The 14,667-nt window shown below is 40.8% G+C and overlaps 1 protein-coding gene across 1 annotated transcript in view; it reads left to right on the forward strand.

The window, feature by feature from the left end:
- Positions 1-1,052: 1,052 nt before the first annotated feature.
- Grm8 (glutamate metabotropic receptor 8) overlaps positions 1,053-14,667 on the forward strand; it is an 865,501-nt gene continuing 851,886 nt past the window's right edge. Inside the window, exon 1 of the mRNA XM_040728578.1 lies at positions 1,053-1,872. The gene's annotated coding sequence lies outside the window, so the exon portion shown is untranslated. The remainder of the gene's footprint in view (positions 1,873-14,667) is intronic.

A 14,667-nucleotide genomic window follows, 5' to 3' on the forward strand; every position in this document is an offset into this window, starting at 1 on the left:
GACGATCCAAGCCCTCTGAATGTGGGTGCCAGCTAGGAGGCTAGGGTAGTTTATGGGACCACTAACAGTGGAGCCATTGTTTATCTCCAGAGCACAAATGGACTTTGGGAGCCTATTCCCTATGGAGGGGTACTATTGCAGCCAGATAGAGGAAGGAGAGCCTGTCCCTCCCACCCAATGATGTGATGGACTTTGGTGGTCCCCCATTGAGGGCCTCACTATCCCTGGGGAGTGGGTGGGCGGTGGGCTGGGGGTTTGGTGGGGAGTATGGGAGGATGGGAATCCAAGGGAAGGGGGGATTGATATGTAAATAAGTGTGCTTCTAAAATAAAAAAAACAGAAAGAGCTCTTAGCTTGAGTTGCTAGGGATCAAGATTACATATAATAAAGGATTTTCTAGAATAGTGGAATCAGCATGATGGGAATATTTCAAGTTCCTAAGAAGGGACACCTTAAGAGGAAGTCAGTGAGCCGGGCGTTGGTGGCGCACGCCTTTAATCCCAGCACTTGGGAGGCAGAGGCAGGCGGATCTCTGTGAGTTCGAGGCCAGCCTGGTCTACAAGAACTAGTTCCAGGACAGCCTCCAAAGCCACAGAGAAACCCTGTCTCGAAAAACCAAAAAAAAAAAAAAAAAAAAAAAAAAAGGAAGTCAGTGATTTTGTCAACTTGACACAGCTAGAGTCATCAGAGAGGAAAGAGCCTCGGTTGAGGAAATGCCTCCTTGAGATCCAGATGTAAGGCATTTTCTCAATTAGTAATTAATTCGGGAGGGCCCAGCCCATGCTAGGTGGTGCCATCCCTGGCTGCTGGTCCTGGGTTCTATAAGAAGGTGAGCTGAGCAAACCAGGGGAAGCAAGTCAGTAAGTAGCACCCTTCCATGGCTTCTGCATCAGCTCCTGCCTCCAGGGTGTGCTGAAGTATAAGCTCAGTCAGTTCTTTCCTTCCCAAATTGCTTTTTGGTTATTGCTTGTGTTTTCATTGAAGCAATAGAAACCCTAACTAAGACAGAAATTGGTACCAGGAGTGGGTTATTGCTGTGACAGATCTGACCATGTTTTGGGGAGGATTGTGGAAGGACTTTGGAACTTTGGGCTAGAAAAGTCATTGAGTGCTGAAACCCCATTGGGATATTCTGGGGGAACTTGGAAGATAAGAATATTGAGAGGTGTGCAGAGGATGGAGGCCTGGCTTTCAAAGTTTCAGAGGGAAGTTAAAAGACTCTATCAGTATCATTTTTTTAAGTTTTGAATTAAGATTTTGTGGTTCTGGTTAGCTGGGGCTGAAGAATCAGCTGTCATTAACAAGATTCCAGAACTACTGAAGTGAAATCTTCACATTACTGGGACAATTGATGTTGATCAGCTGGAGCTATGAAATTAGTGGGGATTAAGAAGAAACCAGCATTGCTGGTGAAATCTTCTGGGAAGTATATCCTGAGAGCACAGGTGGCCAAGGTTCTACTGCGTGCTGGCAGCTGGACTTGGTAATGTATAAGAGTCATCCAGGTGGTACTCGTTTTAGGCATGAATGGGGTTATGGAAAGCTGCCGAGGCTTGGCACTGTGAGAGGCTGGGAGAGGTCATTGCTGAAGGCGTAGCCTCTGGCACTTGAAGGCCAAGGACTGAAGGGGTCATACAAAGAAGTTGAAGCTTGGCACCATGAAGAGAGTCTATGAGAGATTATTGGTGAAAGTGCTGCTCAGTTGCAGCAAGGGACCCCAGCGTTTTAGAGATGCCAGTACTGTGGGCAGACCACCAAGAACAGCAGCAGCAGTGAAATGGAGCCAGCTGGTGCTTAGACGACAAGCTGTGTGCACTTCAGAGGTCAGAGCTGGAGAAGTGACTCGATCCCTTTGGAGGAGTCCAGAAGACCGTGAGTAGAACCCAGATATTGAATGGCTGGAATTTTGTTTTGCTTTGCTTTGCTTTGATTTGATTGTGACTGTGCCCTGAGTTTTTCCTCTTGGAAGTATTTTACTGGAGCCCACAGTTGAGAGACTTGAATTTTAAAAGACTTTGGATTTTTAAGGAGATTAGTTATTCTATTTTATTTTTGAGACAGGGTTTCTCTTTGTAGATTTGGAGCCTGTCCTAACACTTGCTCTGTAAACCAGGCTGGCCTTGAACTCACAGAGATCCACCTGCCTCTGCCTCCCGAGTATTGGGATTAAAGGCATGTGCCATCACTGCCCGGCTGAGATTGGTTATTTTGAAGGAACTGAAATTTTAATCTGTTTGAATTTATAAAGACTGTGGAACTTTTAAAGTTATTTAAGATCTTGGGGCTGACTAAGAAATGAAGTGTTGTTGCTTAATAATGATGTATTTGTCTGTCCAAGGGGTCAGTTGTACTGGCTGGTTTTATGTGTCAACTTGACACAGGTTAGAGCCATCAGAGGGAAAAGGGGCCTCAGCCTGGAAAATGCCTCCTTGAGATCCAGCTGTAAGGCATTTTCTCATTTATTGAACAATGGGGGCAGACCCAGCCCATGGTGGTTGGTGCCATCTCTGGACTGGTGGTCTTGGGTTCTATAAGAAAGCAGGCTGAGCAAGCCAGTAAGCAGCATCCCTCCATGGCCTCTGTATCAGCTCCTGCCTCCAGCATCCTGCCCTGTTGAAGTTCCTGTCCTAATTTCCTTCAGTGAATGGCAATACTGAAGTGTAAGTACAATAGATCCTTTCCTCCCCAGCTTGCTTTTTGGTCATGATGTTTTGTCACAGAAATAGAAACTCTGACAAGGACAGATATCAGGAGCATTTATGATAGTGACGTGCTGCCCAAAGAGGGGCTATTATCACAAACATTTAATGAGGAAGGGACATTGGACTGACCAACAGTGGCAACAATTCATGTCCCCTCCATATTTTCTTCATTTAGTAAATGTATACAAAGCAAGCTTAAATTTAGAATTGTTTTGAAAGTAAAATTAAATATCTTTATTATTGCAAAAAGCATGATTATGAAAACTGGCATTTTCTAAGATACTATGAGAAAAGGAGGTATTTAAGGACTATAACTATGGAGGTGAATGTACAGTTGTGAAAACTGATAATTTTCTAATTTTCAATGAGAAAATGTATATTTAGGTATTAAAATTAATTCTGAATTTTCTATGATATAACAATAACTATACTTTAAAACTTTTCATTTAAACACAACTATACATTTATTAAAAAGTTTAAAAGATGAAGTCCTTCCAGGTTCTCAACAGTTTATACTTTACCCCTAAGTAATACAATGATTAAAATTAGGAAATTGATATTAAGCTAATCTTATTAAATCATATGATTTCATCAACCCTTCCGCTAATACCTTTCTGGTTTGAGTCTAACCCTGGCTTCCAAATTCTATTTTAATAACATGTCCTGGAAACTTTTAACCTAGGCTAGCTCTTTGTATTTTACTCTTGGTTTCATTGACTTTGGCATGTTTGAAGAGTATTGATCAATTATCATAAAGAACAGTACTTGGTTTGTACTCTGATCTTTTCTCATAGTTCAATTCAGGTTATATAGCATTTTTGGCATGAATACCACAAAATGAAAATCCATGCATCATAGTGACAGGCACATGGTTAAATTCATTCCATTATTGTTGGTGTTAACCTCAGCTATTTGCAAAGGTGATTTCTGATAGTTACTCTTTTCTCTCTCATCATTATTATGCATCTTGTAGAGAGATACTTGGGGACTTTGACATAGAATAGGATTTCTATTGTTTCTATATGGTCTCTCATCAAGCATTCATTTATAATTTGAGACTTTAGCAGAGATTCTTGTCTAAAATGTATTTTGTGCCATTTGCCAAATGAGTCTGTATTCTCATCATTCCTTCACCCCATATATTTATATTTGGAGATCTACTGTAAGGAAGGTTCATTTGTTTAGTTATAAGTCCTGGTTTTTATTTTAGCCCTTGGTTTATGATTCATCCCTTTCCTTTTTTCCTTGTTATTATTTACATTATCTTAGCTATGACCACTGGGAATCCCTCCAAGTTGGCGTCTATGCCCTGTTTATGCATTTGAAGTTGTTTCTCTTTGAAACAAGGACAAACTAAAAGTGTGGGGTGACACCCTGGAGAGATACAGATCTTGGGACTTTTGTAGGCTCATTCCTCCCTTCTGTTGAAGGCTTGGAAATGAGGTTCTCTATGGAGTAGTAGGCTATCCCAGTGACCAAGCTGGGAAGTCTCCCTAACCCCCTTTAATAAGGCCATCTCATATACATGTAAGTCACTGTTGTATCCTTGGGGTCTTGATCTTCCTTGGTCTCTTTCAATGTATTGGCTATGTGGAGTTGCCTTGGCATTTTCTTTACTGTCTGAAAGAGAGAAGGAAGAAGGGGCTCTTCACCCATGCTGTTTCCTGCTTTGCTCACCCTGAAAAACAGCAACAACCTTATTTTGTACATTTTGTAGTATCCTTGACCTGTTTTAACAATATGTGTTGTATCCCATCTTTGTGGGGCCAGTCTGTATTAACCCATGTCCATGCCTAAGAGGGAGAGTGTGGATTAAGAAATGGCAGGTAAAGATGCTGAGGAGAGAGAAACACAGAAAGAATCAGGAGGGTAATCCAGTGAATACTGAACACCCCAAGTTTATTCTTCAACATTCTTAAATATCCCAAACAAAAAGGTGAATGTAGCAAAAGACTTCTTTATCATGTACAAGGAACAAACAGACCTTCTTCCTTTATCCTTCAAACATTTGGTAACTATGCTTTAGACTAAATCTCTGGTTATCTAGCCTTGAGGGTTAAAAGTAACCACACTTTAGACAAAGTCGCTTGTTATTTAGATAAGACATCCAGGACCAAGACCAAACATCCTACAGTAGCCATGCCTTAAACCTTTAGGTCTTATGACTTTAACCTTGGAAGAGTAAGGATAGTTTTAAACTCTCTGACCTTAAGCCTAGATGAAGCAGTCTTCTCTCTGGGCTCTGACAAATATGTCACTTCATGCCACTCTATCAGTTATGTTTTATTAATGTAATCATTTTAATTGATCTATAATTAAATTAATATGTAAGTGAGCTGTGCACAGTTTAGCAATGGCATACATAACATTTCATATAGATTACAGTATTTCTACATTTTAATTGCATAAAAATAAACTACTACAACAGTGCTACAAAACTGAGAACTGCATGAAAATGAAAGCAAGGCAATCCAGTTATAACATATTATAAAAATTAACCACTTCAAATTGAATTTTTAGGGTACTTGACCTAGACATTACCTCAAGCATGGCTTATTAAGAAGAAAACATTAATATAAGCCAGATTTTAGACAAAATATTTTGTTCAGTTTAATTAATTTTTATTTATTGTTTCTATTAATAGCACTTTGTGTTTCACAAATCAAGGCCATTTTGATGTACACTGTTGTAGAATATTATTTTAACATGTGTTACATTTGTTTATGCTGTGGGACATTTGTTTAATGATCCAAAGATGTGTTGCGTTTGTTTAAATTTGTGAAACTGTGTTACTTTGTCTAAAACATCTGATTGGTCTAATAAAGAGCTGAATGACTAACGGCAAGGCTGGAGAAAGGATAGGCAGGGCTGTCAGGCAGAGAGAATAAATAGAAGAAGAAAAAGAGAGAAAAAAAGTGAGATAAGGAGGAGGACTCCGGGGCCAGCCACCCAACTATACAGCTAGCCACAGAGTAGGAAGTAAAGAAGGATTTACAGAAATAGAGAAAGATTAAAGCCCAGAGTCAAAAGGTAGATGGGATAATTTAAGTTAAGAAGAGCTGGATAGAAACAAAGCCAAGCTAAGGTTGGGTATTTATAAGTAAGAATAAGACTCTGTGTTAGATTTATTTGGGAGCTGGGTGGCGGGCCTCCATAGAGCCAAAGAATAAATTATTAAAAAAAAAAAACCAACACTACATAGTCATCTCTAGACTATTGTGGAGTACAGTGTAAGACACTGTCTCACAAAACAAAGGGAAATTCATTCATATTAAGGGTGACTTGCTTTTTCAAGGCCTTAATGGTGGTGTTGTATATTGCAAAGGTGTTCTGTGATGGAGGGGGCTTCCAGGCACTAGGCATTTTAGAGGGACTAGAGTTTTTTTTTTCTTTTTCTTTTTAATGAAATGAGGCAAATGGATATTCTGAAAGGGAAAGAAAAAGCCATAATTCAAGAAGGTAAATAAAACAAAATCATATTTGGTTTCGAATTGAGGGCTGAAAAGTAGGGAGTGCAGCATTTCAACAGCTGTGCAGGGTAGGCAGCGCTATAAACCTGTGGGTCAAGACTTGAGTCTTGGGAACCAGGCAGTCCTGGGCTTAGTTGCTGTTTTAGTTTCCCTTCCAGTTGTTTTGACAAAAGCAGCTTGATAAAAGCAACTTACAGGAGAAAAGGTTGATTCAGCTCATCAATATGGGGGAGTCAAGGTGTCAGAAACTTGAACCGGCCACTCAATTTCTATAAAGGGAAAGCCTTCCCGCCAGCCTGGTTCCAGAGCCGCATCAGTCCCAAATAAACACACAGGAGGTTATATTAATTATGAAACTGTTGGCCTTGCTTGTTTCTTACTGGCTAGCTCTGACTTAAGTATTTATCCCATAATCGCTAATCTAAGTATTTCTCTTACCGGAGAGGTTTCCGGGCTTCCTACCCCATGGCGTTACATCCTGACTCCCTGTGTTTCACCTCCCCAGAGTCCTTCTTGACTCCTAGTCCCACCTATCTTGCTTCCCTATTGGCCAACAGTGCTTTATTGACATATACACAGGGCTTCCCCCCATAAAAGTTCACTGTCAAAAGAGGCAATGAGAGCAAGCATTCTTGTGCTCAGCTCACCTTCCATGTGGTTCAGAATGCCTGGACTAAGGGAACAGTGCCTTCCACAGTGGGCAGGTCTTCCCATCTCAACCAACAAAATCCTGCGTAGGTATACCCACAGGCCAACCTAGTCTATACTAGTCTTCACTGAGTCTCCCTTCAAAGGTGTCAAAACTTCAGAACTAACCACCACAGTCCTGGTGCCTCCAATGAAGAGCTGCATGATCTCAGTCTTTCTGAGGCTCACATAAAAAGTGGTTATTTTTGAATGCCGAATTTGGATAATCCTCATAAATAGCTTAATACACTGAGCAAACCATAACAAACCCTCTATTAAGTGTGAGCCATTATCATTATCTGAGAACAAACAACTGGACAGTGATTTAATTATACATTTAGCATCAGTCTGAGACTGTTAGAATGAAGGTAATGCCGATGAAAATGATCAATACGTTGTGGTTTTACAGAAACACAGAACTGGCTCCATTTACATACCTAAATGAATTTGAGATTTTAAAAGCTCCCTGCCTGGGGCATTCTTAAGGATCATGCCTCTCATATATCATAATTAACTTTGCTGTAACCACTGAGCTGAAGTTGTGGATTTATCTGAAATGCTGACATTTAAAACACGTGCTTGGAGCCGATCAGCAGGTGAAAGGTCTTTGTATTGAGGTAGATCAGAATTGAGAAATTGGTGTTACCGTTTCTTACATGAAGTTTGACTACCTCAAGCGCAAACGAATGTGGGTCGATTTTGAATGGCTGGTGGTATTAAATAGCTGTTTCTTAAAAAGGCTTTTGAAGACTTTAAGCTGTAAAGTTGGAGTTGTGGAGCCAAACATGCTTTTGGGGACTCTGTGAGTAATGTCTTTGCAGAGCGGGAGCCATAACTCACCGGCTCTTGCTTTAATGGCCTGGATGAGTCGATATATCTCTGAGTATGCTTAGAGGATAGACTTGCACCAGAAAATCTGGTTCAGGAATCAAAAGCTTAAAAATACTAACAGAAAATCCACTGTTTAAATAAAATTATCCAACTAGGTGTCTGCTTCCACAGTGTTGATGCCATTACGTTCAGAACAGGACAAAGCTCTTGTGGAAATAGATTTACTGTTACCTTTAACTTCCCAACAACAACATCAGCAGTTTTGCTCTCATGGTAGTAACAGTGGTTGAGTTCTGGTGGTAGCAGTTGTTTTTATGTTGTTGCAAATGGCTGTGTCATGGCTATTTTAGGGCATTTTTTGTGGTTTTCTGTGAGTTGTATCAAGTTAAGTGGGAGATTGCTTTGGCTGGTGTTTAGCTTCTGTTACAAATTCTTAAATTATTGAAGTATGGGACAGGTGTAGCTGGCCTAGTCACTTTGCTTTTCTCATTACAAATGATCAGAGGAGCGGTTTTATGGAGACTGGCTGCTTCCTGAGATCACAGCATCTTGCTTCATGGGATCCTATACCATGGAAGGCAGAATAAAGTCATTGGGGGTATTTTAGTTGGATTTGATTGTCTAATGTAAAAATAAAACATTTGTTGCCCATTGAAAGGGAGAAACAGGTTTTCATTTAATCAACATTATATTGAAAAGAAAAAATGAGGGAAAAACTAATTTACTAACTGGCTTTGAGGGCAGGTACTACTGCGATTCTAGGAGAAGTGGCCCTATCCCCAGCCTTATTGCAGATCAGAAGCAATAATGTTGTGACACTCATCACAGCATTTATTAAACTTTGAATGTAGTTCTATGTGCTTTACATATTTATTCCATTTTGTTTTCAACTACTTTCTGAGATTTAGTTTTTGTTGTAGGAATAAGTGAGACACAAGGAATTCAAGTGTCCAAATCAAAGTGCCACATGCAGTAAGTGACAGAACCAGTGACTACAACCATAATGTCTAACTGGAGTCTTTGTTGAGAGACCAAGCATTGAATGAGAATGAGCAAGAGTCCAGACTGGCTTAGAGCAGTGGTTCTCAACCTTCCTAATGCTATGAAGCTTTAACACAGTTCCTCACGTTATGATGACCCCAAGCATAAATTCATTTTTGTTGTTAGTACATAGCGGCAAATTTGCTACTGCTATGAATCATAATGTAAATGTCTGTGTTTCCCGATTGTCTTAGGCAACCCCTGTGAGAGAGTTGTTCATCCCCCACAAAAGGGGTCATGACCCACAAGTTGAGAACTGCTGATCTGAAGGTTTCCTAGAGCAAAGCTATTTCACTTTGTGGGTGGGATGTGAGAAGATGATAAACTCTGTGAATATATTGCAGCAGTAGCAGTGAGGAGTGGGCAATAGAGAGCATGGCTAGGTGTGGCTAGTCTAAGTCTCCTGTGTGTCAGAAGAAAGCCCACGTGAATCTTCAATGTCCCTGAGAGGATTGCAGGTTTGACTGATTAGTTTTTACAGGGTTAACACTGATGCATACACTGAGCAGGTGTCGTCTTAGACTATGTTCTGTTTGTTGTAACTGATTACCAAGACTAGGTATCTGTAAGGAATAGAGATTTAACTCATGGTACTAGAGGCCAGCAAGTCTAGGGACATGAGGCTGGCTACAGGTGAGGACTTTCCTGTTATACTGCAGCACAATGAAGAGTATCACGTGGTGAGACAGAGTGTGTGTGCTCTTTGGGTCTCCCCTCTTCTTAGAAAGTCATCAACAGAAGCATGGAGCTCCTCCCTGACTGTTTTATACCATTCCCAAAGACCCCTCAAAATACTGTCTATATAGGACTTTAGGGATTAAGTTTCTAATACATGAATTCTGGAGTTCTCACCCAACCCTTGCAGCAATGGACACTGTGGAGATAGAAGCAGATGACTAATGACAAGCAGGTGGACATGCCCTCACCGGATGTAAATAGAGGCTGCCTCACTCTCCACACTGTGAGGTGTGTAAACTTACAGCATTTTGACATCATCTGAAGAGAATGAAGAGAAAACATGAAACTCTGACTTTGTCTAACTTGTCCTTGACATGATTAAAGAAGCATAATTTAAAAATGGTTTATTTCTTTTCTGAGGGCTTAGAGACTTTTGTGGAAGAGGAGACAGAAAGACTGTCAGAGCCAGAGGGGGTGGATGATTCCAAGGAAACAGTGTCTTCTGGATAGAGTGAAACTGATGCACATGGGAACCCACACGAACCACGGCAGCATGCACAGATCTGCACATGCTCATGTCAGACAGGGTCCCAGTGCTGACACAGGGATTGGACCTAGGCTCCCACCACTAACCAAGAAGCTATTTTCAAATGACATTTACTTGCAAAGGAAAAATTAGTTTTGTTACAGTGGAGTCTCACTGGGTATATTAACTACATTTAAGGATAGGCTCCTTGACCAGCAGTAGATAATCAATGCAAAATTAACTCAATGGTATTTTTGTAGACTTTTTGTTTTATATTGCTTTGTTTTCTTGTCTTCCTGGTCTTTTGCTTGTATATTATGGTTTATGATTTTGTGTTTTTATGGTTGCATGTTGGGTTTCTTGTACTGTCTTCCTTTTTTAATGCATTTTTTTCTGTGCCTATTTGTTTTCTAAAGAGATAAAGATAAAAGGGCATATAGTTGTGGTGTTGGATTCCCCCAAAAGTAGAGTTACAAGAAGGTAGTGGTAACCAAACCTGGGTCCGCAGCACCCATTGCTGCAAGGTTTGGGTGTGAATCCTAGAATTCATGTATTAGAAACTTAATTCCTGAAGTCATATGTTTACAGTATCTTGATGAACATTTTGAATTAGTATTATACAAAATCATCAGGGGAGAGCTCCCATGATATTACTGGTGGCATTATAAGAAGAATCCAAAGAGCACACACTTTCCCACCATTTGATACACACCACATGGGTTCTGGGAACCAAATCTGGGTCCTCTGAAAGAACAGAAAGTGTTCTTAGCTGCTGAGCCATTTCTCCAGTCCAAGAACCACTAGCTTAAGATCATTAAAATTGGAGAGAACAACTTTCCTGCTGCAGAGAGCACTAAGACTTGAGGTAGAACTCAAGTTCGGGTATGAGAAAAGTCAAGGTTGAATTTTAAGACCTTGATTATTGACTTGAAATAACAGTATCTAACACATCAGCTACAAAACCAATATAAATTGAGTTCAAGAAGTCATCATAGGAACTTTCTTTTTCTTTTTGAGGCAGGGTTTCTCTACTGCTTTGGAGGTTGTCCTGAAACTTGCTCTTTAGACCAGGCTGTCCTTGAACTCACAGAAATCCGCCTGCCTCTGCCTCCCGAGTGCTGGGATTAAAGGCATGTGCCACCAACGCCCAGCTGGGAACTTTCTATTTTATTTTCAAATAGAAAGCTCTGAGTGTTGGACCCAGGGAGAGGAGATGGATGTTCACTCTCTCTTTCCTTGCATTTTTAGTGCAGACACAGCTCCTTGAAAGCAATTCCCATTCAATTGCATTTACTTTTCCATTGGCCGGAAGCAATTAGGAGAAATGAAGGAAATTTTGGTACTGAGGCTATATTGGTTACTAATGCTGAATTATTCCAGGATTAAGAACACTGTTGTCCATATTGTGGCAGTAAAAGTACTTTGTACCCCATCTATGGACAAGGTTAGTGTATCAGTTTATGGACCTTGCATTCCCCAGAGGCCTCAGTTTATAGGCCTTGCATTCCCCAGAGTATCTTCTAAGTCTGTGGTTTGTTCTCAAGTGCTCTATTTTGCATTTGAATCCCTGAGAGAGCTGGAAAATCAAATGAATAAACACACACAGGCAAAGAAGTACCTGGTTAATTATGCATCACAGGAACTAGAGATGCTCAATTGCTTCTTCCCCCTGTTTCTCTCATGAAGTTTCCACAAAATTTTGTTAAACACTTTATGATGTAAAAAAGTCTTGTATGTCATACACAACCAGATACAATATATCCTAATAATATCTTTTAGCCTTACAAAGAAGTTTAAATGGCCAAAGTGGGCAACAGAGGACAACCTGATTATCGTCACTATAGTCATTATAGTCACTATAGTTCTTGAGAATCAAGACTTCAAAGAAGTCCACATGGGGCTTACCATGTTGGTTCTTAATTTTATTCCTGGCAAATGTGCAGGTTTTTCCATAAAAATTCTTTGAGCTGTGTCTATATGTATGATCTTTTGGTAAGTGATTGCTGGCTGGAGCCAGGGAAGGCTCCAGTTCTGACTCAATGCTTCAACTGCTTTCTATTGCTAAAGCAAAGATAAAACTGACACCACAGGCACCCATCGCAGAGAAGGCAAAAACCTCAAAATGGAGACTGGTCTCATTTTCATATTTTGGCCAAGGAGAGACTTTACCACCTAATGGAACTCAGGAGCATGTTTAGGATGGGAAATGGTGGTTCGCAGACCTCTAACACGTATCTCACAGTTTTCAACATCTCTTCATCTCAGCACACAGAGCCGCAGGACTCAATAGCTGCTGGTCTTTAGCATGACAGTGTAACCTTAACATCTGAGCTCTTCTGGCTTTCATCTCAGAGTTACCATATGGAGCCAGTACCTGGAGCAGTTGCAAAGCCTGCTGCAAATAAAAAGTGCTATGTCTAAATGAAGCATAATACCCAGACACATGCATTTTTTAGTGTAGAGATATGGGTGTCTGTTCAGCCCTTTATTTGCAGGAAGTGAGTTTGCTGGCTGAACTAAAGCTGTCTATAGTTTTTTAGATGACAGCTGTGAGATACTTAGAAACATATGCTGCTTCACATTTTGTCTGCTTGACACCACCAGATTGAAGATTTAAAAATGAGTTTCAAAGAATTTCTATGGCATTGCATATTCTAAACCTTTCTCATAGAAGACACAGTTATTAGCAGTCTTCTATTATGCCAATGGGTGACATGTCTGCTGTGGGAATTCCTATCCAAAGAACAGTATGTCTATCAGGCAACCAGAGTTTCTGTGGACATGAGGACTCTGTTCTACAACAGAGGCCGTTACACTTGGCCTATACAAATAGCATACATTTGAACATTGTTGGTTTGGAAGAACATAGCTTATGTTCTTCTGTGCCATTATATAATCACAGTGCTATTATCCATTATGCTTCCTAAGAATCGGGGGGCACACTTTGTTTGCATTCTGGAATGCTAGTGTATGCATGCATGTTATGGCTGCACAGAAAATCTTAAAGGGCAGGCTACCATTGATCAAGAGCAGAGCCAATCAGTTATTTGTCTCATTTGCATTTTCATCTTTCCCTCGGGTACATGTTAATGCCACTATGAAGATACATTTTGCTTCCCTGATGCATCCAACATGGCTTCAAGGAAAGACCTGACTGGGACACATACAGGAATGCTGGTAACTGGGTGAACTGGGCTCTTGGATACAGAAACTACAGCATCCCAAAAGCTTAGCATGTTTATCATAGAGAGTCGACAGGGAACTGGAATTATTGCATATAGATAAACACGGAGGAAGGCTTAACTAATCTTGGTAGGAGCCGTTTCAGTAGGAGAGTAGTCTTTGAAAACTAGGGTGGACATTTTCTGCACATGCTATCAACATCCACACACGGACTAGAAGGGAAGGCCTTGCCATTTCTCTCCAGGACTGAGGCTGTGCCTATGTCAAAAATACACATTCACTTAGGACTTTTTGAACTTAGGGCTTCTGCTGCTCCCCACATTTCCCTACTTTGAATTTGAGTAGGAAGAAGCTAGTCACCAAAATACCAAATAATCCAATTGAAAAGTGGGGTACAGAAGTAAATAGAGAATTCTTAGTAGAGGAATCTAAAATGGCTGATAGACACTTAAGAAAGTGCTCAACATCCTTAGCCATCAGAAATCAAACAACTCTGAGATACCATCTTACTCCTTTCAGAATGGCTAAAATCAAAAACATCAATGATAGTTTGTGCTGGAGAGGATGCGGAGAAAGGGGAACACTCCTTCATTGCTGGTAGATGTGCAAACTTGTACAGTCACTTTGGAAATCAGTACGGCCGTTTCTCAGGAAAATAAGAATCAGTCTACCTCAAGATCCAGCAATTCCACTCATAGGCATATACCCAAAAGATACACATTTGTACAACAAGGAAATCTGTTCAACTATGTTTATAGCAGCATTATTTGTAAGGGACAGAACCTGGAAACAGCCTGAAGAATGGAAAAAGAATATGTGGTACATTTACACAATGGAGTATTACTCAGCAGAAAAAAAACAATGGAATCTTGAAATTTGCAGGCAAATGGATTACCAGACTACAACCCACACCCCAGAGAAACTAGGAAACAAGGAGGACCCTAAGAGAGACATACATGGTACCCCAGAGAAGGGGAAAGGGACAAGAGCTCATAAACAAATTGGGAGCATGGGGGAAGGGAGGTAGGAAAAAGAGGAGGGGAGAAGAGGGGAGGAATAGGACATGAGGGATCAGGAAGATTGAGTCTGGGGGGATGAATAGAGGAGAGCCAGAAAAGAGATATCTTAATAGAGGGAGCCATGATAGGTTTAAAGAGAAATCTGGCACTAGGGAAATGTCCATAAGGATGACCCTGACGAAGAATCTAAGCAATAGTGGAGAGTCTACCTTAAAGGCCCTTCCCTGATAGATAATGAGATTGATGACTACCTTAAATGTCATCCTAGAGCCTTCATCCAGTAGCTGATGGAAGCAGAAGCAGACATCCACAGCTAAGCACTGAGCCAAACTCTTAGAATTCAGTTGCAGAGAGGGAGGAGTGATGAGCAAAGGGATCAAGACCATGCTGGGGAAACCCACAGAAACAGCTGACCTGAGCAAGTGGGAGCTCAAGGATCCTAGTCTGACACCTGGGAAACCAGCATAGGGTTGAACCAGGTCTCCTGAACATGGGAATCAGTTGGGAGGACTGGGTAGTCTATGGGGCCT

This window comes from Mesocricetus auratus, unplaced genomic scaffold, assembly GCF_017639785.1.
Source record: "Mesocricetus auratus isolate SY011 unplaced genomic scaffold, BCM_Maur_2.0 Super-Scaffold_100019, whole genome shotgun sequence".
Lineage (NCBI taxonomy): Eukaryota > Metazoa > Chordata > Mammalia > Rodentia > Cricetidae > Mesocricetus > Mesocricetus auratus.